The following is a 23,035-nucleotide window of genomic DNA, read 5'->3' on the forward strand; positions in this document are numbered from 1 at the left end:
TAGGATTTCCTTTACCAGAAGGAAATATATCTCAGCACCAATTTTATAGTACTGTAGCCAAACCCAAATCAAGTCTGGTTACCAAAGAAATGGCACTCTTATAAGTAAGTCATAAAGAGATGAAGCACAGAAAGTAGCTTTTTTTCCCCCTCCAGGATTTGGCGGATATTTCACGGTTCTAATACTTTTCAATTTCAGAATGGTTGAATTGAACCAGAATAACCCCTGTCATTAAGCCTGCCCAAGCAGACAACAGCCCAAGGTAGGACAAAAGGTGTGTGTGTGTGTGTGTGTGCGCACGCGCATGTCCACATGTATGTCCGCATGTGTGCATACATATGTATTGTTTTAATTGTCACACATTATGAAATAATATGGCACGCGTATTTTATTAAATGCCAATTAATCTACTAGCACTGTGCACAGTGCTACATTTTCTAATTTTCTGTTGCTCACATATCTAGTTCTATGGCAGAAGTCCTAGAACTATCTCCCTCTAACCTCCCACCCAGCAACAGAGAGAAAGGAGAAAATTGACTTTTTTTGAAATCATTCCTGCCTGATGTATAAAGCCGCCACCTCAAACCTCACCAAGCAAATTTTTAAGTAACATGGCCCTTCTTAAGATTATAATCTATTTTAAAAATTAGAAATCATAAACAAAACCTTTCAGATCTAGACTATTTTTTTTATTTCCATGCTTACAAATGGTATTTCATTCAACTTCCAATGACCAAATGAGAATGAAGGTAGAACAACTCCAGAGTCAAACTGCCTGGGTTCGAATCTCCCTCCTGGCTATGACAAGGGGAAAATCACTAAATCTCATTTCATCTGGGAAATGCCCATTTCAGAGATTATTTGAAAGATTAAATTTGATAATGTATGTAAAACTCTTAGCACAGTGTCAAACACATGAAAAGTCCTCACTAAATGTCGGTTATCGTAATTGTTATCCCATTTAAGAGACATAAACAACAAAACACTAAGAGTTGTTTGACTTTCTGGATGTTTGCCTGGCAAGGTGCTGATAGGGCCAAAACTAGTAGTACTTGGTCTTCCATACCACATGCTGACTTCTTTTATATGTGGTCTGTCCAATTTCATTAGCTTTTTAAGTCTACTTTACCATATTTCAAGTATTTAATTGATAAATATGCTTATTCTCAGCTTCTAACTCTATGAAGGTAAGAGGGAGGGGTAAATAAAGCCAGAGAGGTAAGGTGAGTGCTTGGGGCTTAGGGACGCAGGAGAGGAAATGATGAATTAAGTTTTGTGGTTACTATCAGAATACTGTTTGAATTGTCTCTGTCCTTTTTATTAAGAGTACGCATCCGGGATGCATGTTCAACTTTCTTTTTGCTTTCAAACTTGACAAATCCAGGTGGACTGCTTAGGGCTGGAGAACCAGAGCACATGGAAATAATTGCAAGGGGTAAAAAAGGCCTCTTCTCTTTGAAACACAATGACTCTACGAAATGACAGTTATCTGGCTGCCACCTCTCTATGCCATTCACTCAAATTGGCTGTGGATTCAACTATTTCATCTACTTTGTCAGGGACATAACTCTATCTTGTTTCTCCCTTCTTTGGTGTATCTGAGGACCATACTCTCCCTGAAACTCCTTTGACAAGGCTGAGCTCTCAAGGGCTCACTAGAGACTTGAAGTCAGATGAAGCAACTGGTGTGACATGCTTAATGCTCAAGATGCTAACAAGCTTAAACATGAGCATCCTCTGAAGTGTGGAGTGGGCACTGAGGCATGTTTGTACTTATCAAAGTATAATTCCACCAGGTGATAAAAATTTCACTGAAGAATAATGGCAACTATATATTTATAAAATGCCTCCACATTTAAGGATGTAAAGATGTCTTATAAAATATCACTCTTTTTGCTATTTTACTGAAGTTTGGGGCTTGTTGAGAATGAAATTTTCCCAAGGTCTCATAAAATCAGTACCAGACTTCAAAAGAGAATCCAAGTTTTCTGAAAAAAAAAAAAAATCCAGTGAAACCCACCTGACTGCTTGATTTTCCACTATCCTCTTTGTGTCTACATAAATGCTTCAATAGCTAGCTTTCATGATGAGCATGAATGCCTCGCATTTATCAAATACATTTTATAGTTGTAGAATATTATATGATTGTATGACATATACCAACTTAAGACTGCAGAGCTGCCCATGTCAGCCAAAATGAAGAATTTAGACAAAATTATATGAAGGAGAAGGGCACCATGCTACCATATTTCCACACATTTTCAACAAAAAATGAGAAGACAAGATGGTTAATGTCCAAAGGCGGCAACCCAGAAGGGACCAACTCCATGTAACTGGATCCGTGGAAAAGCTTTATTAACTCTTTCACGTGTACTCGCCCCCGACATCTTCCATACCCTTACCCTCCATTATACTCTCCTCTCCTCCCTCCTTCCTTGGAAAATAGACTTCACCTTACAGTAACCGTGTTAAAGGGACAGGAAAAGTAGAAGTAATTCTAACGATGTGTTCTACTTGTCTTAAATTTCAAATGAGATATTTGATGCCTTAATGCAAACAGTGAGTAATTTGTATGTGTTGGAACCCTATTAGGAAGAAATTAGGCTATATGTTAAAAAGCAGCAATAAAGCATAGTCCTGAGAGCCAGGAGATAAGAGCTCTAAATTTGGTCATACTGATAACTAGATCTGTGACACCAGATAAGGCATTTCAATCTCCTTTCCTAAGTTGTCTTCTTTCTGAGATGATAATGGCCTAGGCGATGTCTATAGAGCTTTCCACCTCTGATTGTCTTTTTACTGTATTTATACTCCTTAAAATTTCTATTTTTTATATATTTTATAAATATATATGTGTATATATATATGTGTATATATATACATATATATGTATATATGCATAAATTTATATATTCCACAGGTTGCACAGATATGCGAGCCTGGCCCTTAATACTGCCATGTTATAGCTAATATGTTTTGATAGCCTAGGCTGCCCTTTCTTTACTGTTTCAACTATGTTTTTATTTATTTATTTATTTATTTATTTGGCTATAATCTTTGTTTCTTCAGCTATTCAGGATCTTTCTCTTAATCAGAATCAAATTGTGGGGGAGGGATATAAAAAATCAATTACATGTTAGTAGAAAGTTAAGTCCATGCACTAATTGCCTAAGTCCTGTGGCCTCTACCTCAAAAATATATCGCAGATCAAACCACCTCTCAGTCTTCATTGTAACCACCTCAGTTTCACTGACATCGTCCCTTACCTGGACGCTACCACAGACTCACAGTCATTCTTCCTATTCACGTACTTTGTCATGTCTCAGGCTTAGTGCCCATTAGAACGTCCATTTGGATCATGTAAGCCCCTTGCTTAAACCCCTCCATGACTTTCCATCGTGTTTAGATAAAATCTCAACCTTATCATGGCATACAGGCTCCTACACAATTTGACCTTAGCACCTTGCCAGTCTCTTCAATAGCTTCCCTTTGTTCCTTGGGCCACAAAGACTTTTTTAAAATTTAATTTAATTTTTGGAAACATACTAGGCTCATTCTCACATCCAGAACTTTTCACGTTTTATTCTGTCTGCATAGACTCCTCTTTACCTCTAATCCTCAGGTCTACCTGAGAGGATTTCTGAGACAATTTGACCTGGCTCATCTCTCTCTGTTCCACTCCTGCTTTGTTTACTCTCATTGCTTTAAATTATCCTTTGTGTTGTTTATTATCTGTCCCCCCAACTAGAATATAAACACAAAGACCTTGCCTCTCTTCACCATCACTCTATTTCCAATGCATACATAAGTGCCCAATATGGACTAGGCTCTCAACAAACATGTGATGAAAGATAAAGCAGATAATAAAAGAATAAAAAGAATGGAAAAAAAAAAAGCTTTTATCTTTGGTCAAATGAAGAGAGTACTCTGGATTAGGAGACCTCCCTAAATATGAGGTACCAAGCAACTTCTACGGGCAAATCATGGTAAAAGCCCACTGCTTTACGCTTCATAATGGTCTCTTTTGGGTACAGTTTCAGGTGTGTGTGTGTGTGTGTGTGTGTGTGTGTGTGTGTGTGTGTGTGTGTTGGATGAAGAAGGGATGTCAGCATTGCCCTTGTCTTCCTGGCTGTGTGCTTTTCTGTGTCAGATGCTCAGAGGTATAATTGTGTGTTTCTTTGTGGAGCCCACGGGCCTCTCGGCACAATGAAGAGATTGTTCTCCTTGAGCTGTGTTTTTTCAGATATGGTTCAGAGCAGTAGCGTTGTGACCAAGGTTAGTACCAAAACAAGTAAGGAAGTACACCTTAGTACCAATTGTACAGCAATTGTGCCGGAGTTGAGACAATAAACTGGTCCCATCTAACATAACCTTATTTACAGAAAATACGGAAGGCCCACTATGTGCAAAGCACTGAGGTTTTTATTTATTCTCTCCCATTTATAAAAAAATTATAATTTGTTAATTCCCAGTACTAGGGAGCCTTTCAGTGTGGGTGCTTTCCAAAGTCTCCTTGGTGGCCTTTAAGCCCTTAAACATTACATACATTTTATTAAATATAAAAACAATATCCTTCTGGTCTAAGGAGGAAAAGCTGGCTTCGGGTTAACAACAGACTGGCAAAGGATTACCACCCAAAGCTTGAAGGTCACTGCATGCCTGAAGATAGGGGAGAATATCGGAATAACTGTCTGTTAATTACAATTGTTTTCTGGAAAGAATTTGATAAGGTCACATATGAATTATAAATGCATTGTAAGATTTGGGGAAGATCTGCATTAACGATGTAGAAAACCTCCATTGTCTTAAACCACAAGAATAAAGCTGTAATTGTGCATTTTCAGGTAATAAAGAAATAGGTTTACATATTTAGAGGCAAAGGTTTCTACATAGCATTTCTGAAATTATTCTCTGCAGATTGCCACCTCAGGTGCAGATCACCTGAGTATAAATCCTGACGATATTGATTATTGATAATTACTTTTCTTAACCTCCATTTTCTTATCTGTGAAACAGAAATAACAACACTGAATTTTCAGGGCTGTTGTGAGAGAAACACACTTAAAGTGCCACCAAAGAGAGTAGGGCTGACTTGGAGCTCAACGAAGGGCCCCAACTGGTGTTGGAAGACTGTGAACCCAGCCTGCTGTGGGGTTTGGAAAAACAGTGTATTTGTATTTTGCCTTTCTTTATTCATATCATTTACCACACTCCATCACCTTTCTAGCTTATGCTAGAGAACAGAAAACAGAAATACCAACGTAGCAAAACAGTAATAATCAATTTTAATAATGACTTTGTTGGCTTTGATATACTTTCTGAATGCTGAGCAGATAACTATTCTGATTTCTTCTCATTTCACATGTCTTGCTTTCATGAAACAGGGCCTCTTCAGTTACCAGTTTCTAAGGAGAAATAATTGGGAAAGTCCCTAGATTTTATATGCCTAAAAGCTCTGGAATGTCCTGGCTTTTATTTTTCTTAGCCAGAGGACATGCAAATATTTGACAATGAATCATCTGAGCTGGGACTTCCTTATAGTAATAGTGGCAGGACTTGGAGAGCCTTTCTTTTGTCAATGTCTGGATAATCAGGGGCCTCGGAGGATATTTACTCAACTTCTGATCAGAGTCCTTGTTCCTCCTTTTCCGTGGAAGTGCCCTCTGGAAAGTCTCAGAGCTCTGAGATTAGTTTTCTAAAATGCCACTGAGATTTTTAATATCAGCGATTACTGGACAGTTTTCATGATTTTTCATGATTCTAGTCCAGAATATTTTAATTTTTTTGTATGTCATACATTCAACAAATATTTTTGAGCATCTTCTGTATGCCAGACACTAACAAGACTACTAGAGAAAAAGATGAAAAAGACAAACTCCAACCACTAAAAAAATCACAGTCTTGTAGGTGATATAGATGAGTTAGAATAAAAGATTTAAGTATTGTATTTTAGTATAGGAAGATTCTAGAGAATCAAATGAATGAAAGCTATTTACTTTGCAGGAGGGTAATCAGAAGAGATTTGAGAAAGTTTTGCAGAGGAAGTGGCACGGGAAAAGATGAGTAAAATTACCAGTGGAACTGTGGTGATAGATCTGTTATTCCAAGCTGAGGGCCGACATACACTAAGGCATATTTGTGTGAAAGAATCTATCGGGCTGATATGACTGAAAGTGGCTTAATATGGACAGAACATGCATTTTGTCCACAGCAACAGTAGGAAAAGAGGTTGAAAAAATAGGAGCCAGATCACAAAGCACAAGGTATCTGCGGAATAAACTGTGTGAACATAGAGGTATTTTAATACTGTTCCAAGATAGGTCACTTTAAGATAATATTCTATATAATAAAACTGATTTTTTTGGCAGTTGAAAAAAAAAAAGACAATTGTTTGACTTTAAAAACATTTACCACATGAGACCTTTTAATAGTTAAGCTCTTATTGAACTTTTAAATTATAATTCCCTTACTAGAATTTTATTTATTCAGTACTAATTTAAGATCACACTCATTTCTTAAGGAAAAACTAGTTTACACTTTCCAAAATCCGACTTTTGTTCTATTTATTTTAATTCAACAAATATTTATTCCAAGGGTCCTACTATGCCCAGCACAATGACAGAAATACAGGGGCTAAAGTCATAGCCCTTACTTTATTTGCCATGGTCCAGACATGAAAACCAAGCTAATACCATAGGAGAATAGCTGAATGAATTGTGATACATCTGCTCTGTGGGATGAGTGTCATGTGGTTGATGAAAACAATAAATTAGAGCTTTGCCAAGTAGCTTAGAGAAATTAATGAGTGAGAAAAACAACATACGAAAAATTACTTTTAACATGATCCCATTAAAAACATGATTTCCATTAATATAGACAAAATATGAGGCCATGAGAAAAGAAAATAAATGAATTTTTTTTTCACACATCAATTTTTAACAAATCTTATCAAGATAGGCAACTCTGGGACTAGGAGGGCAGATAATGTTCATAATTTTTTAAAAAAAGGAAAAGAAAATGATGATATGGTCCCATTTAATCATCTGCGTATGAGCATGAGTGGGTGGTATGTTAAACAAATGCATGAAAAGATAAAAGCAAAATTTAAATGATGGTTATTTCAGGTTCAGAGTAGTGGGACTCCAGGTAACCTTTCCTTTCTTCAGTTTATTTTAGGCATTGATTTAATTTTTACAATGGGTAAGTACTATTTATATAATAAAAAAGCTATTTTTACCATGAAAAGTAGGGCATCTTCTCACATTCTAGTGAGCATAATAGACAAGCTAGCATAGGACAGGGAGGCTGCATGGCATAGCGGCTAATTGCATGTATTGTGGCACCAGACTCCCTGGGCTTGAATCCTAGTCCTGCTTCTTACTAGCTATAAAACCATAGGAAATGTGTTCAGCACTCTATGTCTCAGTTTCCTTATCTGTGTTGGTTTAAATAATAGTACTACCTTCATAGAGTTGTAATGAGGATCAGACAAATTATCATTTGTAAATCATTTAGATTAATGCCTGACACATAGCAGAAAGTAAACAGGAGTCTGTTACATGAAATCGATAATTATAATAGAGTGTCCTGAATGTCGTGATTAAAATCTCCAAGGAAGACTATAGGAGCAACAGAGAAGTGAAGGATTGGATGTGTGGCTGTTAAAAAGGTTAGGGAACCTTCTCAAAGAAGAATAAACCTGGACCAATAGTGCAGTCGTTCAATATTCTACTAGGACTTAGCAAGAAAGAAAATGGGAAAGAGGAGTTCCAGGAAGAAGAAAGAAGAAATCAATGCCTGAGATGAATGAGGTGCTTTTGTGTCTGTTTCCTTTGTTTGTTTGTTTGTTTGCTTGTTTGTTTTTCCAATAGGGTCAAAGATAGCAAGTTGTATAAATGTAAAGAATAGAATCTCAATATGCTGGCTGCTCCATTATGGGTCTGAAGAACTGAAATCCTTCATTTTTCTTTACCGCATTTTTTTTTTTTTACTTCCTTCATCATTCTCCTGCCTTATATGTTTCAGTTCTATTAGACATTGTCATCATTCATTGCATAAGCTGATCTAAGATATTGGTCAATGGCATGCAAACTTTTTGAAAAGCCCAGACACCTGTACAACTTCCTAAGTCAGATATTCAAGGCTAGGTCATCGTGCTTTCGTAAGCATACATCATGCAGTAGTCCATGGTGATTCTCTCTTAATCATACACTTTTCCTACTCACCTCCTAATCTATTCACTAACTCACTACTCACACTTCCTTCTGTTACCTCAACATTTATTGTCATATTGATGTAAAGATCCCTAGGGCATATGATTTTGAATAGAGAGAAAAGCTAACCTTCTCTTTGTAAAGAAATGTATTTATGAATATTAAATTATAAAGCGACAAATTATTGGCTATACGTTGGTTAAAAGGATGATAAATAATGGGTGGGAGGTAGGAAGCAAAAACTTTTTCTAATAGACAAAGATTGGAAACAATAGTAGTAAGAGAAGCTAAAGGGAAAAACTAACTCACAGAGACATCTATGATTATTTTATGGATATTTTATATGCCACGAAAATGCAAAAGAAACTCTCATATAGTGCTAATCTGTTTGAAAAAGAGGACTAATAGAAACAACAAAACTAGATGGACATGAAAATGCAAAAAATTATTTCAGAATTCTAGATGGAGAGAGAAATAGTATATAGAGAAGAAAATAAATTTCATGAGTAGCAAGATATAAAAATGCCCTGACTGCACAATACTTTAACAATGCTTGGCTACTATAGTGGGTGCCATGGTCATGGCCCAGATCCAGCCTCTGGAGGCACTCATCTCCCAAACTGCTGGAAATGCTGCCTGATGACAACCCGTGGCTTACTTCTTCCCCAAGAATTGCTCTCAGCTGTAGAGAGTCTTCTTGTCCGAAGCCACAGCTTTTCCTTTTCCTAAGGGGCAGCCCCAAACACTTGACAAAATGACATACAAATGCCTAAAATGCTGACCCTCATACAGTTCAGGACAACTCTGAAGGGCTATCCCAGCTGTAGAGCTGGTGGAATTGGCAAAGGACGCTATTGCAAATGAGTTATAGTTCAACCTTTCTCCGTATCACTTACTCCCTTACAGATGATACTAAGAACACTTGCCAATAAACACTGCACTCATCTCTCTCTCTCAGAGTGTATTTCCAAAAGAACTTGATCTAAGGCAACTCTCTAGATCCATTCAATTATTTCGTATCTGAGAAAACTCAAATCTCTGAAAGGTGAAGTGATTTGTTCAAGGTAGTATAGCTGCCATGTAATGGATTAGGGAATAGAATTTCGATTCCTGATCCAGTTAAGTGCTCTCTGTTCATCTGGAATATTGGCCCTGACAGCAAAGACTTAGAAAACAATTCCTAAAGTCTGTAGCTTTGTTTTATATCACATATTTTACTTCCATGAAATATAGTTCCAAATCGAACCTGGAATAATATTGTGTCTTTAATAAAATTTGCCTAAGAGTTTTTTTTCTTTGTAACAGAAATGTGAGAGAAGGGAAAGTTCATCTAAGCAGGACTCTGTTCTTAAGACTGTAATTCCCAGAAGGGACCATGTTCCCAGTTCTACAACAGCAGAACTAGAACTGAGAGCTGTCAGTCTAGGATTGTTTTCTTACATCATCAACCTGTCAATGACTCATTCATCAATAAATTTGTTTTCTAGTTTTTAAATATTATTGTGAGTGCTAGATGACTAGTTTCAACATTTTTTTTTTTTTAACTTTTTTTAAACTTTATTTTCCTGCATGGATACTAAGAAATAGACTTGTGGACAGAAATGTTATCTTGTTATGATTCATATTTTGGAATCTACTTGTCTTTTGAGGTTTGAGTTTTATTACAAAATCATTTTGATATTGTGGTTGATAACTGTAAGAATAATTGGTGACAGTCTATAGATTTCAGAGGTTTTAACAAGTCAGAAGTCACTTTCTTCTATCTCACAGTGAAGCATTGGCTCTATGTTCATATTTAACCTTTCTCGGAGTCCGGCTATAGATGGTGAATTCAAAGCCGAAGAACAGAGAGGAATTCCTAATTCTGAGATGATTGACAAGGCTCTTCCCACTGTTTGGCCCTTCACTGCATTCTTAGCAAGGACCCACACTAAGAACCCTGTTGTCAGTCCTCCAGGAAATCACATTATGCTGAAAAGTACCACCATTTTCATATATTCAGCTTTTGTGATTGACCTGCTTTTGTGATCTGTACTCCCCAAAGATTGTGGGATTTTTATAAAATGAATTCAAAATAAAATCACCTGATATAATTTTAAGAGGCCTGGCTCAATGCCACATAGACATTAGAAATTATAAAAAGTAAAGTAGTTTGGATCTCAGTGGAGGCAATGTTTTCTATGGAATATTTCTTTCTGCTGACTTCTTTAAGTCATTCTGTGCTCAAGAAGTTCTAAGATGGCGTCATCTTTTTCATATCAGAGGTTTAAAGAGAGGTAACTGATTGCCCAAAATCCTAGGTATTCTCAATTCAGCTGTTTAATCATGATAGAGTTGGTGGTTTTTTCCTTCCAAATTCCCAGGCAGAATGGAAACCCTACTTACATTATTACTGACATACCCTCAACTGGCCTCTGTCTGCTTCCCATCAATGACAGGGAGCTCACAGCCTTATAAGACTACTTGCCCCACTTCTAGGATGTTTCAACTGTTAGAAGGGTCTTCTATATGGTGACCTGAATCTGCCTTTTAGATTTCATTTGTTTTACCTTTTAGGAAAACAAAGAACAAGGAAGTTTTTCACATATCTGAAAGCATCTGCCATTTCTTTACTTCTCTATCCAAGTGAAACTTTCTTAGAGGATTCAACTATAAATTATAGGGATAGTTTCTAGACCTTCAGTAACCGACTCATTGGGATACTGTGTCAGGGTCTCCCTTAAAATGTGTTATCCAACTGAAACCAGTCTTTAAGATACAGTCAAGGCAGAAAAGAGCACAGAGAAACTGTAACTTTCCCTGGCAGAAACACTCCAAAACTCAAGATGCTAAAGCACTGTGACTGATTTCTTTTTCCTTTGTTGTCTTTAAAAAAAAGAAAGAAAGAAAGAAAGAAAGAAAACCATGTTAAGTTATACAAGTCAGAAATTTCTGTGTTCTGTCACTATAGCATCTGGGCATAATTATGCCATGCAAGTCAATATTGTTAGCACATGGAAAAAAAAAACTTGGATCGCAGCATTGGTTCTCCTAGATTGCATCGCTTTTCTTTGCTTCCTCTCTTCTGACTCAGGTTCAAAGAAGCAGAAGCCAGGGAGGAAACTTCAGTCTCTCATCCCTGTGCCAGCACCACACTGCTCTGAATAGGACAGGGAGTCAGAGATGTTTTGGGCCAGTCTGTACCTGGAGGACTTCTATCTGATTCATTATTTTATTCCACTGATTAGCAGAACATCCAAGACCTCTTTGATGAGGTTCTATCAATTGAAAGCAAAATCTCAGCATATTTTACGGTTGTTGAGATTTCAACTATTCATCTCATCACCGAGTTATAGTTATCCTGTGATCAAAGATATTGCTTGAGCATGATGTTCTTTATTTTAAATAATCTCTTATTTATTTATAGAATTTCTTATAGTGCCTAAAATGAAACAGTTTTGAGATGACTTCAACATGTATCTGTGTCAAACTTTAAGAATATAATCTTTATTTTAACTCTATGCTTCTAATGTGCTTTTTAAAATTCAATTTTAGGACTCACTGGTTCCATTTTGAGTATATTTGCTATAGTAAAATGCGTATGTCAGTATAAGTAGTCCCTTGCTGTTTTATCTAAAAATCTGATGTCTGAGTGGAAGAGAAAGCACCAATTTGACAAAATCATTCCTGGACTTGACATAGACCAAAGGATGAATCATGTGCAAGTAACCAGCATCTCTGTGATCAGTTGCTCCATTCCAAAATAGGAATATGACCCAGTATTAGGCTACCAACGATATCTTGTGGAAATCGATGCTTCGTACAGAATAGGTATTGGATAATGTTTAGAATCGGAGAGGTGAAAGGAACATTTGATATCACCTAATTTAACCTCCTTTTTCATTGTTACTTTTTATTTTAAAATTTCCTTTAAATCGAAGTCCAATGAAATTAAATAATTTATTCATTTAATTACACAGATAGTTATATAGATAGGTAATAAGTGATTCAATATTTCCTGATATCGACATCATTTCTCCCCCTCCTATAAGAGCTGTGGCTAATTTTGACATTATTTACCTGACTCTTTAAAAGTGCTAGAAAGCATAGCAAAAAAAAAAGTTTACAATAAAGTTTCAATCTTGCTTGACTCTCTAGAATGATCAAAAACCTTAATAAGATATTTTCTCATGCCTCCTTAAGTCTTGAATTTGTTTCTTTGGAATCAAAGTTGTGTATAACTTCTTTTAACACAACATAACAAATAATAATTGGGATTGATATAATGATGATGACAATAAAATAATACTTCTAAAAAGCATTTAGAACAATGTTTGACTCCAAAGCGATCACTATTAAGTAATATTATCTAATTTAAACATTAAAACAACCTTATGAAATACAAAATGTTATTATCTCCACTGTACAGTTGATATTAGTGAGGCACAAAGGGATTTATATAGCTTTCTCAAGAGCGTACAGCTCAAAAGAGGCGGATTTAGCATTGAATCAAGGGCCTGCATTCTTAGCTGCTATATTAACATTACCAAAAAGGAGAAAATATTCTAAGATTTTAATAAATAATGGCTATAAAAAAAATGAATGTCCTTGGGAATTCTTCTAAAACTGATGAGAAGCATTTATAGATAAATTTTCAGATTTTTTATTTGCCTTTTCAGGCTTATTTAATTGCAGTACAGAATCCTCAGAGTGATTCATATTTATTCTGCAACCACAGATATCAAAGTATCCTCCCATCAAAGTTTAGTGCTTTGCTTCCCAGAATCCCAGATCCACATCTCAGCTTGTTTCAAAGATGCCTTCCCCATTAGTTAGAAGCCTCCGCCCATTCCTTTCACCACATACCTACATCCCAACTCAGGCTTCCAAGGCAGAAAAGCCAAATTCCCGGTACTCAAAAGCAAGCCCCAGCAAGAAACCTCTCTACTCAACACTTAAAAGTCTCTAACAAGCAGGATGGTTTCAAAGGGCAGAGGAAGCCAATTCCCAACTGGTGACTTGCCTCCTCTGCCATTTGGAGTTCTCCCTAGTCAGAGGGTATAAGCCTGCTTTCTGCAATAAGGACTATCAGAGATGAGGCAGTTTGTGCTTTCCCAGCCATAAATTACAGAGGTCTAAAGATAATTCAACATAAAATTAGTGCAGGCTTGCATATGGTGTGCCTGAAGATACCAGAGACTTGGACGAATAATGAGAAGAGCAGTTTAGGTTGGAAAATTCTTTAGAGGGCTTTGACAAAACCCTGCCGAAGATTGGCGTTTCAATGAATTCAACTGTTGTTTCTGATCACTTAGCCACTTTACCTTTTGATTAGCTTCCCCTCACACTAGTGCTGTGAGAGGCAGATGGAGAAGATGAGAGGTAAGGACTGGCCACAGAAACACTTTAGGAATCAACAGCAACTGAAACCATGACAACATCATTCTGAGGTGAACATCGTTTCTAGATCCCTCACTGGGCTTCTCAAAGCCCAGCCACATGGGCTCATTTTGAGGTATGTCTGCAGTAGCTACTGTCCACCCATCATCTGTTCGTGTAGCTATGACATCAATCTTAGGCTCCTTGGGATCAGCACAGATCAAACCTCCTACATATAAACTCAGAATTCTAGATCTAAGAGCCAAAGGGGGAAAAAAAGAGGAACTAAATCAAATTCCAACAACTTAATTAAAAAAAAAAAATGGCTTGTACACCCTCAAGGCAGAGGCAAAGGAGCAATCTGCCCATTGATAACCTATGACTCAGCCTTTTATCACTCAAAGCTCACAATTCTCAAATCCCTGTGGGATGGCTGCAGCTTCTGTTCCAAAGGGATGCCCTCCCAGGGAGGTGGCTTCTGGCAGAGATGGGTGGGTGAGCCCTGTCTGTGCACTGCTGCGTGCTATGGCTGCCTTTTCATGATTATTATTTTCCACCCTACGGGGTCTAAATTGATCTATTTTTTCCCCAAAAGAAGCAAAGGGAAGCCCTTGAGACTCCTGTTGATATCAACAGGAAACCTGGAAAGAAAGGAAAATCAAAGAGGAAACCAAGATACATATAACAAAGGGGAATTTGAGGTACACCACTTTCGAAAGGGAAAATTAAACTTTTCATGAGTTGGGTGGGAGGGGAGGTGGGCAGGGTAGGGTGTGGCGTAGAATGAGTTAGGGAAGGGAGGAGGGATCTTCTTTACATAAGAATCAGAGGTGACCTCATATACTATTTTATGTGGCTTTTTAAAAAGCAATTGGCAAAACCGAACATATTTCATAATTATCTATTCTCACGAAAGGATATTAAGAGAAATGACTATACTGAAGGGCCATGCTTAGTTGGGGTTTGGTGTGGCACTCATTATCAGGTTTCCAGTCTCCAGATTTTAGTTCTGTTTGGATACAGAGGTGGTGGCTATCAAGCTAGCAGCATCTTCAGTGTCTGAGGATGGTAAATATCCTCACAAAGTACTTCATCTACTTATGATAAGTATAAATATGAAAAAAAAAAAGTGAGAACTGCTCTTACAGAGCAAAATATCTCAGTCATGTAAGAGAAAGGCATTCTTTGTAAATATCAAATGGGTCTCCAGTTAACTATTTGCTCAATTTTCTACAACCAAAAAGTGTTTACTAAAAGAAAGTTACCATTCAGGATATTCTTCCTTTCTGGAGATGCCCTCAGGGTCAGTTTCAACAACCACAAAAGCCTATAGAGAGAGCATGGGCCAGCTTCCAACGTGATATGAAGACTTCCATTGGAGAAGATGTGGGGATCACATCTCTCATGCCTGGAGGTAATTACTCGTAGGGTGGAACTTTAAGAATGCATCTTAAGACCGACATATAAAATAAATGAGTGAAATAAATGATGAATATTTAAATATTTTTTCCTACAATTTTTTATCTTAATACACTTACAAATTACAATTTGTAAACTAGCCATGAACATGGCTACATTTCAAAAATCAAATAGATGCCTATATATACTCATAAATGAGGATTATCCTTATTTAGTACCAACAAAACCATACCTATTACATTTCTAAAGTCTATTATTTTAGAAATAATAATGTGCATATTATATTCAGAAAACCTCTACAAAGAAAGGAAATATTTTCACTCTTATTTTAAAACTGGGACTGAGATATTCACTTACTAATTGAGCTAGAAATTAAAGAAAGCTTTTGGGGCGCCTAGAGCAAAGCTCTAGCCATGGCAGCATCTTCCTTCCACATATAATAAAATGTCAGAGGGTGTGGGGAGAGGGAACTCAACTTATATAATTGGAAAAAAGTCAAACAAACAAAAAGCAACAGTTGGAATCAAACTCAATACTTCCATCAAGAAATCCATGTTTTTAAAAGGTACATCAGAAGCAAAGCTACTTAGTGGTAGAATAAGATTCATATATGGATTTATTTGTGAAGGTTTTAAACGTTGTACTTAACTATATTTAGCATCCTCAACGATTACTCAGTTTGTAAAGTGCTTTGAGGTTATGAGATCACTAGTGAAGCTATCAGTTTCATTTCAAATAAATTCAACTAAATATTTCTTTCTTCATGGTGTTTCCAGCCCATGAAAATCATTATCAGAGGATGTGGTAGAGAAGGACAAAAAACTCAAAATATGAAATAGCAGTGCTGTCAGATTTTTTTCACAGGTGGTAAACATGATTCTAATATTTGTAACCTTACGAGGTTAGAAAGATGGTGATAAGAACTAAGAGCATCAGCTAATTTGCTATAGGGATACATAAAGAGTTGACATGTCTCCCATCTTATAATATGGAACCACTTTTGATTTCCCAGAATTATCATTATTAATAAGCTATAAAATCATACTGACAAATTTGGGGGGAAAGGTAAGTCACAATAAGGCTTTCTATTATCTTGGTGATTTATGAGGTCATTTTGAAATTGACTAGTGGATTGAGTTCAACCAATCAAGGTATACAGAATCATTTAATTGAAATTAGATCTTGTAGAGGTTATGTTTTTCATGGGTATCATCAAGTGTAGGTCATTTAAGAAGTGCCCTAGGACTTAGGTCACCTGGTAGCATAGCACATTCCTAAGAAGAATCATATTCTCAAGAAGCAATACTATGTGAATAATTCTTCCCCTACCACCACTACCACAAAATACAAATAAACAAACAAAAAGACTGCCAAAATTTTTAGAAAGGAAATTCAATGCTCTGTAGCAATTTATCACCTAACTAACCTGCCTTTAAGTTGATGCCGTTGATAGCCAATATCAGAATCAACCAACCAGATTACTCAAGAAATTTGAAAACAAGATTATATACGTGTGCCAGAGATATGTAATGATGATGTGCCTTTTGAAGTCTGTATGAGAGCAGTCTATTTCTGCATAAACATATTCAGAAACTAACCTCCAAACAAGAAATTGAAAGAGTAAGTCTAGAAAAATTTTCTGAAGACAGTGAAAAATAATAATTATTAGGTGGTGCCAGAATTCCTTTTGCACAAGAAGGGAAGAGTCAAAGATCCATGGAGTAGTTACAATGTGAGAATCATCTGCTAGGTTCATTCATATATATTTTTAATTTAAAAATTATAATAATAGCATGAGGTAGAGATATTAGTGTTCTAATTTTGTAAATAATGAAAATAAGATTTAGCAATTTAAAATAACTTGCTCATCATCACATAGCTCATCAGTAGCAGTGCAGGAAATAGGCCAGGTCTGCCTGGCTCCTAAACCTTAGATTCTTTCATGTATACCATTCTCCCTTCTAGGACTTTGGGGGTGCGTGAGTATTCTATTCTGTAACCGAAGTACATTAATGAGCAATCTGTGAGAGAATATTACTTTATATTACTATTATATTCATATTTATATCAATGTTCATATTGAGGTTTTCGAAGTCTAACGGTATAGTCAAAAAAATATGGACAATGTCAAGATTATTCTTAATTTTCTCATTAATCCATTGGAGATATATAATTTATAAACTCCTTAAGCTTATTCATGCCCTTAAGTCTATTAACCTGTATCCTTTCTTGGTATAGTATACATTACTTTTTGTAAAATAAAATAATTTATTATATTTGTTACCTGCTAACTAAAGTGATACTTGTGGTACTCACTGTAATCTAAAACAAACAAACAAAAAAATGCTTGAGCTTCATGAATATCTCCTGGAGTAATAAAATAGTGAACAAGATCATATCCCCCATCAATTTTTTCAGTATTTTATAGGTATTGATTGCCTTCTTCTTTAGTTCCCTCTTTCTGGCAAAGTCTGTATTTATAATGTTTTTTGTGCACAGAAGATCCTCTTTCCTGCCTGGTCATTGTAGTTCACTTCAGTCGATCTTTTCTTCCTCATCTAGACAGACGGTTCTCAGAGCTCCTCTGAGGCTTTTGGCCCAGCTCCTCTCTGAGTCTCAAGAATGGTTTCCAAGTTTAGCCCTATTATGTAAATTTAAGGCGACTGTTTTCTTACCTCAAGTCATCCAAGAAGGACCGACTAGGATTTCAATAACTATACTTTCATAACATGACCTTGGGCATAACTGGTTCTGTTTCTGTCAACGTCCCTGCAAATAGCTGCTGGACTGTAGAAGAGTTAGGGTTGCCTCTCTCTTCCTATTTAATTGCACCAGGGAATGTGGGTTAAGAAAGATGCATAGATGCAGCATAGAGACCCTAAGAGGCATGATCCCAACCCTCAGATAGCATGAAGGTGCTGCTCCTCAGGTCTCAGGCTTAAGATGAACCCTTAAGAGACTTCTCTGGGTCATTGAACTTTTCACCTCCATGTGAAGCATCAGCGGTGTGGGCAACCCTTTTGTTCATCGCACCATCGAGTTACTGGAACCCAGTGAAGAAGGTGTTACACAACCCCAAGGCTCCCCACTCTGTGTCAAGTGACCTTTACTCCACTGCTCACACAAAATAACAAAATCTGGCACTAAGAAATGAGTTTATAGGTGGAAAAAAACAGGCTGAAAAAAAGGAAACTTGATTGACTAGATATAAAGGGATATTGCTCTGTAAACAACACTGCAAAAAGATATTTAATTTCTCTATTAGTCTTTCATAAAACTAGGCAAGTCTTTCTTTGAGCAAATCAATGAATAATATATTTCAAAAGACATTTGGTACATAAGTATAAGATAATATATGTAAACTGCTTTGAAGACTAAAGTGATCTATGATTATAGATAGTACGATATTATGATTATGTATTGTCATCATATAAAATGCTGACGCTCAAAGCAGGGCAGCAAAATAGAGATAGCTTTAGACCAGGAGTAAGTACACTGGGTTCCAGCCCTAGCCTTGCCACTAACAGGCTAGCGGGTTTGGACAAGTCACTTAACCTCTTGTTGCCAATGTCTGTGTATGTTAAAACATTAAGGTTTTAATTAATGTTTTCAGTCACCTCCAAGGGGCTGACCAGTTCTAAACGTATGATTCTAAAAGAAGCATGGGATAGTCTTGTCAAAATATATTTCAAATCTATGTTGGTAAAATTCTGTCATCAAATTTACAAACTACTCACAGAACTAGAACAGTAATGAAATTATAGAAGTTGCTTCATAATTTGCCAAAAGTCTTCTCTAACTGTAGAAATCAGTCTGCTCAAAATTTTGCCGCCTTCTTTCAGACAGATAAAGTTTCAATCACCTTATAATTTCTTAAAGCTTGTCATACCCTTGGCTTCTGCCTAATACTTCAAAATAGTATAATTTTAGAAGAGTTTAAGAAGAATTTGATCATTTCCCGTGTTCTCTTAGAACTTCATGTTTTATCTATATACTTTAGTGTGGCCTTTGTACTCATTTCTGTTTTCTTCGTCCCAGTTCTCTCGGGAAGAACAAGTGGCTTGAAGAGAGAGGGCAGCCCCTAAGTCCTGGCCTTGTATGGAGATTCAGCAGCTCGTCAATTATGTCAGCATAGCACCCTCTACTGCTTCAGGGGGAAAGAAAGATTAGCAATTACTAAACACAAGAACATAGCTGAGGATGTCATTCTGCCCAGCTATACAGCAACAGGTAATAATTTCCCTTATTTGTCACCTTGATAGCATTCATTCTTTACAAAAGGAGAGAGTTATGGTAGAGAAAGATTTTATCTTTTTTATCTTTGCATTTGTTCCATTTTGTCTGTTTTATCCTTCTATGTTCTACAGGTAATTTTTGGAGTAACTGGATAACGTGAACAAACCCATCTGCATTAAGTTTCAATCAAGGACTCAAGGAAAGGAGGTTGTAGCTCTCAGCATGCAAAGCATCTGATATATTTAATAGAAAACTCTGCCGACTATAAGAAAATGCTTCTTCTTCAGCTTTATTTAAATTATACCTATGTTCTGATTGTGATCCCAAAAGAAAGGAACAGATTTTTAAAATATGCAGATCTCTGTCTATTTGCATGTACTTTCTCCTGAGTGTCTTGTTTCGCAGAGCCAGTAAGTCATTAAAAATCAAATCAGAACCCTGGGAAATGTAATTTATTTCCTATGGACTCTTAAGCGGAGATGTTTCCAAAGCAAGATGATCCCTCTTGCACTGTGATCTCTCTCTTTTTTCCACTGAGAAACACATTTACGGTAATGTGTACAGGGAAGGCTCCTAATCGGTCTCAGAAAAGTCTATTAAATAGTGGAGCAAAAAATCTATGGATAATATTAAAAAATAATATCTAGTCTAGTGTTTTATTTCAGACAGAGTTTACTACTTTGAATGAATAATATATGATTTTCCTAACCCAGGCCAGAGGCCTGCTTTGCACAAAATTGACCACTCCATTCATTCAAAGAAAGAAGAAAATACTCCTTCAGGACCTACCAGTGACAAAACTTATTTTTAAGAGTCTTCTGATTTCTTTCTCTGAGCTATTTGCCACCTTCTAGAGGCTTGTCTCCCAGAGCACATATTCCACCTCAAATCTGCATAATCTCTTTTAGCTGATTCCACTCTACATGATTTTTGTCTACTCATTTCTGCAGAGTGAATGACAATGGAGATGGGTAGGGACTCGAGAAAAGCATCAAGGGGGAAAACATATATGAAACATTTTGAAATGTGTTTACTATTAAGCCAAGTGTTTTGTATATGTTATATTACTTATATATTCAAAGAAAGAAGAAAATACTCCTTCAGGACCTACCAGTGACAAAACTTATTTTTAAGAGTCTTCTGATTTCTTTCTCTGAGCTATTTGCCACCTTCTAGAGGCTTGTCTCCCAGAGCACATATTCCACCTCAAACCTGCATAATCTCTTTTAGCTGATTCCACTAATTCATTTAAAACTCTTAATGTGTTGGAAAGAAGTGACCTTCTAATTCAGATTTATCAGTGGTGAGTGAAGTTTCCAGCTGATGATCAACATGGAGTAAAGAAAGCATAAGGTTAGGACTGCAATTTTAGCGGAGGGTCCCTCCATCATATTCCTTTCATAAACAACAGCCTACAGGAAGAGGAGAAAGGAGCTTCTTTCCTCTTCTAAGTCTGAAACAGTGAAGATCTGCCTCCCTCCCACCACCATCCTTCGAGAAATGAGTATCCGTTAAGATCTGGAATCTTCAGGGTCCATCGAGCTCCAGGTCTAGCATCCTTCATAGAGTTTTCAGGATGCCTGGAACTTTCCTGCACTTTCATAGCCTTCATAGTCAATACAAACACAGCCCATTATATACTTGTATTCTAACTATTTCATATAAGTTAACTGGCTCCCTTTGGTTACCTTGAAGATAAGATTCATAATTTCTGTTCCTTTCTATATAGACACTATAGCCTAGCAAAATGCAGGGTACATAGAGGAAATTGAGTAAATATATAAGTAATATAACATATACAAAACACTTGGCTTAATAGTAAACACATTTTAAAATGTTTCATATATGTTTTCCCCCTTGATGCTTTTCTCGAGTCCCTACCCATCTCCATTGTCATTCACTCTGCAGAAATGAGTAGACAAAAATCATGTAGAGTCACATTATTTAACAAATATTCATGGTGGAGGGTGGGGTGGGCATCAGGTGCCAGGCACTATGCTAGGTGATAGGGATTCATTGTTAAGCAAGACAAGTGGGTCTTTTCAAGGCATTCATATTCTAGGAGGGGAACCTAACTGGAAGATAGGCATTTTTGATGGAATGTGATACAAAATATGGTGAGGGTAATCGCAGGGTGTTGTGACAGCTTAGAGGAGGATCATTGATCCCGATCTGGAGAAGAAAGGTCAAGGGCTTCTTGGACGTGGTGACATTTACAGTGAGACCAGAACCAAGTGTCAGAATTTGCCAGGTGGTGGTGGGGACAGATTCCCAGCAGAGGCTCAGAAGGGAAAGGGCGGAGGGCAGAGAGTGATGGAGCAGCAGGTATGCCTGGGCTATAGAATTAAGGGGCAATTATGGGGTCTGAGGTGGAAATGCATGTTGGACCAAGGTTCTAAGGACAAGGATCCACTTGAGAGCTGTCTTCCTACACTTATGAAAAGATATGCCCATTCTTTGGCATGTGGGGAAAAAAAATTCTCCCTTCACTGTCTATTGACTTTTGGCTTTTCTATGATGAAGCTGAATAAGAAGTAGCAAGGAACTAATGAATTCATTTTTCTGAAAAGACCAACAAGATGATTGATGTCTGACCAGTGGGAAGCACGTGGAAGGAAAGATCATGTAGAGTAATTGTTTACTTTTGTATTATTGAACAGCATTACAGAGGTCACTAGGCTTATTGCTTAAGTCAGCTCAGGAAGTTAATTGAACATCTACCTACGTTTTAGCAGCAGGCCAACCATTTTTTTAGGTTATTTGCAAAAGCACCCTATCAACATGATGCTCACCAAGGGTCAGCTTTTCTAGCTGTAAAGGAACCTTAGAAATCCACATTTCCATTTTAGGGGTAAAGGAAATGCTGGGTAAACTGCTTATCGTGAGCACAGCTGGTGTGGGAATCCAGACTCCTTGATTCTTGGTCCAGTGCTTTTTCCAGAGAGATACACTGCCACTGTGCCCCTGAAAGGGGCTTTTTTTTTTCTTTTTCACTAGTCTAAGCATGTGATTAATTCGATGAATACAGGCAGCCAACCAGGAGGAAGGCATCTACTTAAGGTTTAAATGATCTAATTTGTCTCTTGTCCTTGATGGAGATGATGTACATTGCAAAATTGCAAGAAAAAGTTCAGTTAGGGGAGTTAAAACTACCTGCTCAGCATTTGGAGATAAGGCAAAAAGTAGTGACTGCTTATGTAGAAAGAATATAAGACTTTTATATCTTATATAGAATATAAAAACTGATATCAATTTTGTAAAAGAAAGTACAGATATTCATAAAGATGTCTGCATAAGCAGGGGCACTACATACTCAGACACCTACAAAAGATACACACATACTTGGAGAGAAACTGGAAATAAATAGACTAGAATTATAACAGTAACAGTTTTCTCCTGGATGTCAGAGCTTTTTAAAAAATGATCTCTTTCACAATATCTCAGTTTTATATTTAAATGGTATAATCAGAAAAAATATAAATGTTAAAAATGAGTGGCTGTGGCAACTCCCTGATTTAGAAAGAGCACATCTTGAGTGGCCCTTCGTATTTCATTGCTTATTGTCAGACAAGGCCATAGAGCACACCTCACTGTCACTATTGTTACTGAGTTTTAGTTTGTGGCAAAGGGCCTGGTTTTTGTGAGGGTAAATGTGAAATGCTCTCTTCAAAAGATTAAAACAACTTTTCATTTTCCAGAGGACTCATTATTTACGGAGCACCAAATTTCTAACTAGAAATGCAAGCGTGTATGGATTCAAGCCAGTCTAGAACAGCTGAGATCTCTAGTATACTCAAAAAGAAAAAAAA

The sequence above is a fragment of the Pteropus alecto genome, unplaced genomic scaffold (genome assembly GCF_000325575.1).
Source record: "Pteropus alecto unplaced genomic scaffold, ASM32557v1 scaffold24, whole genome shotgun sequence".
Taxonomy (NCBI): domain Eukaryota; kingdom Metazoa; phylum Chordata; class Mammalia; order Chiroptera; family Pteropodidae; genus Pteropus; species Pteropus alecto.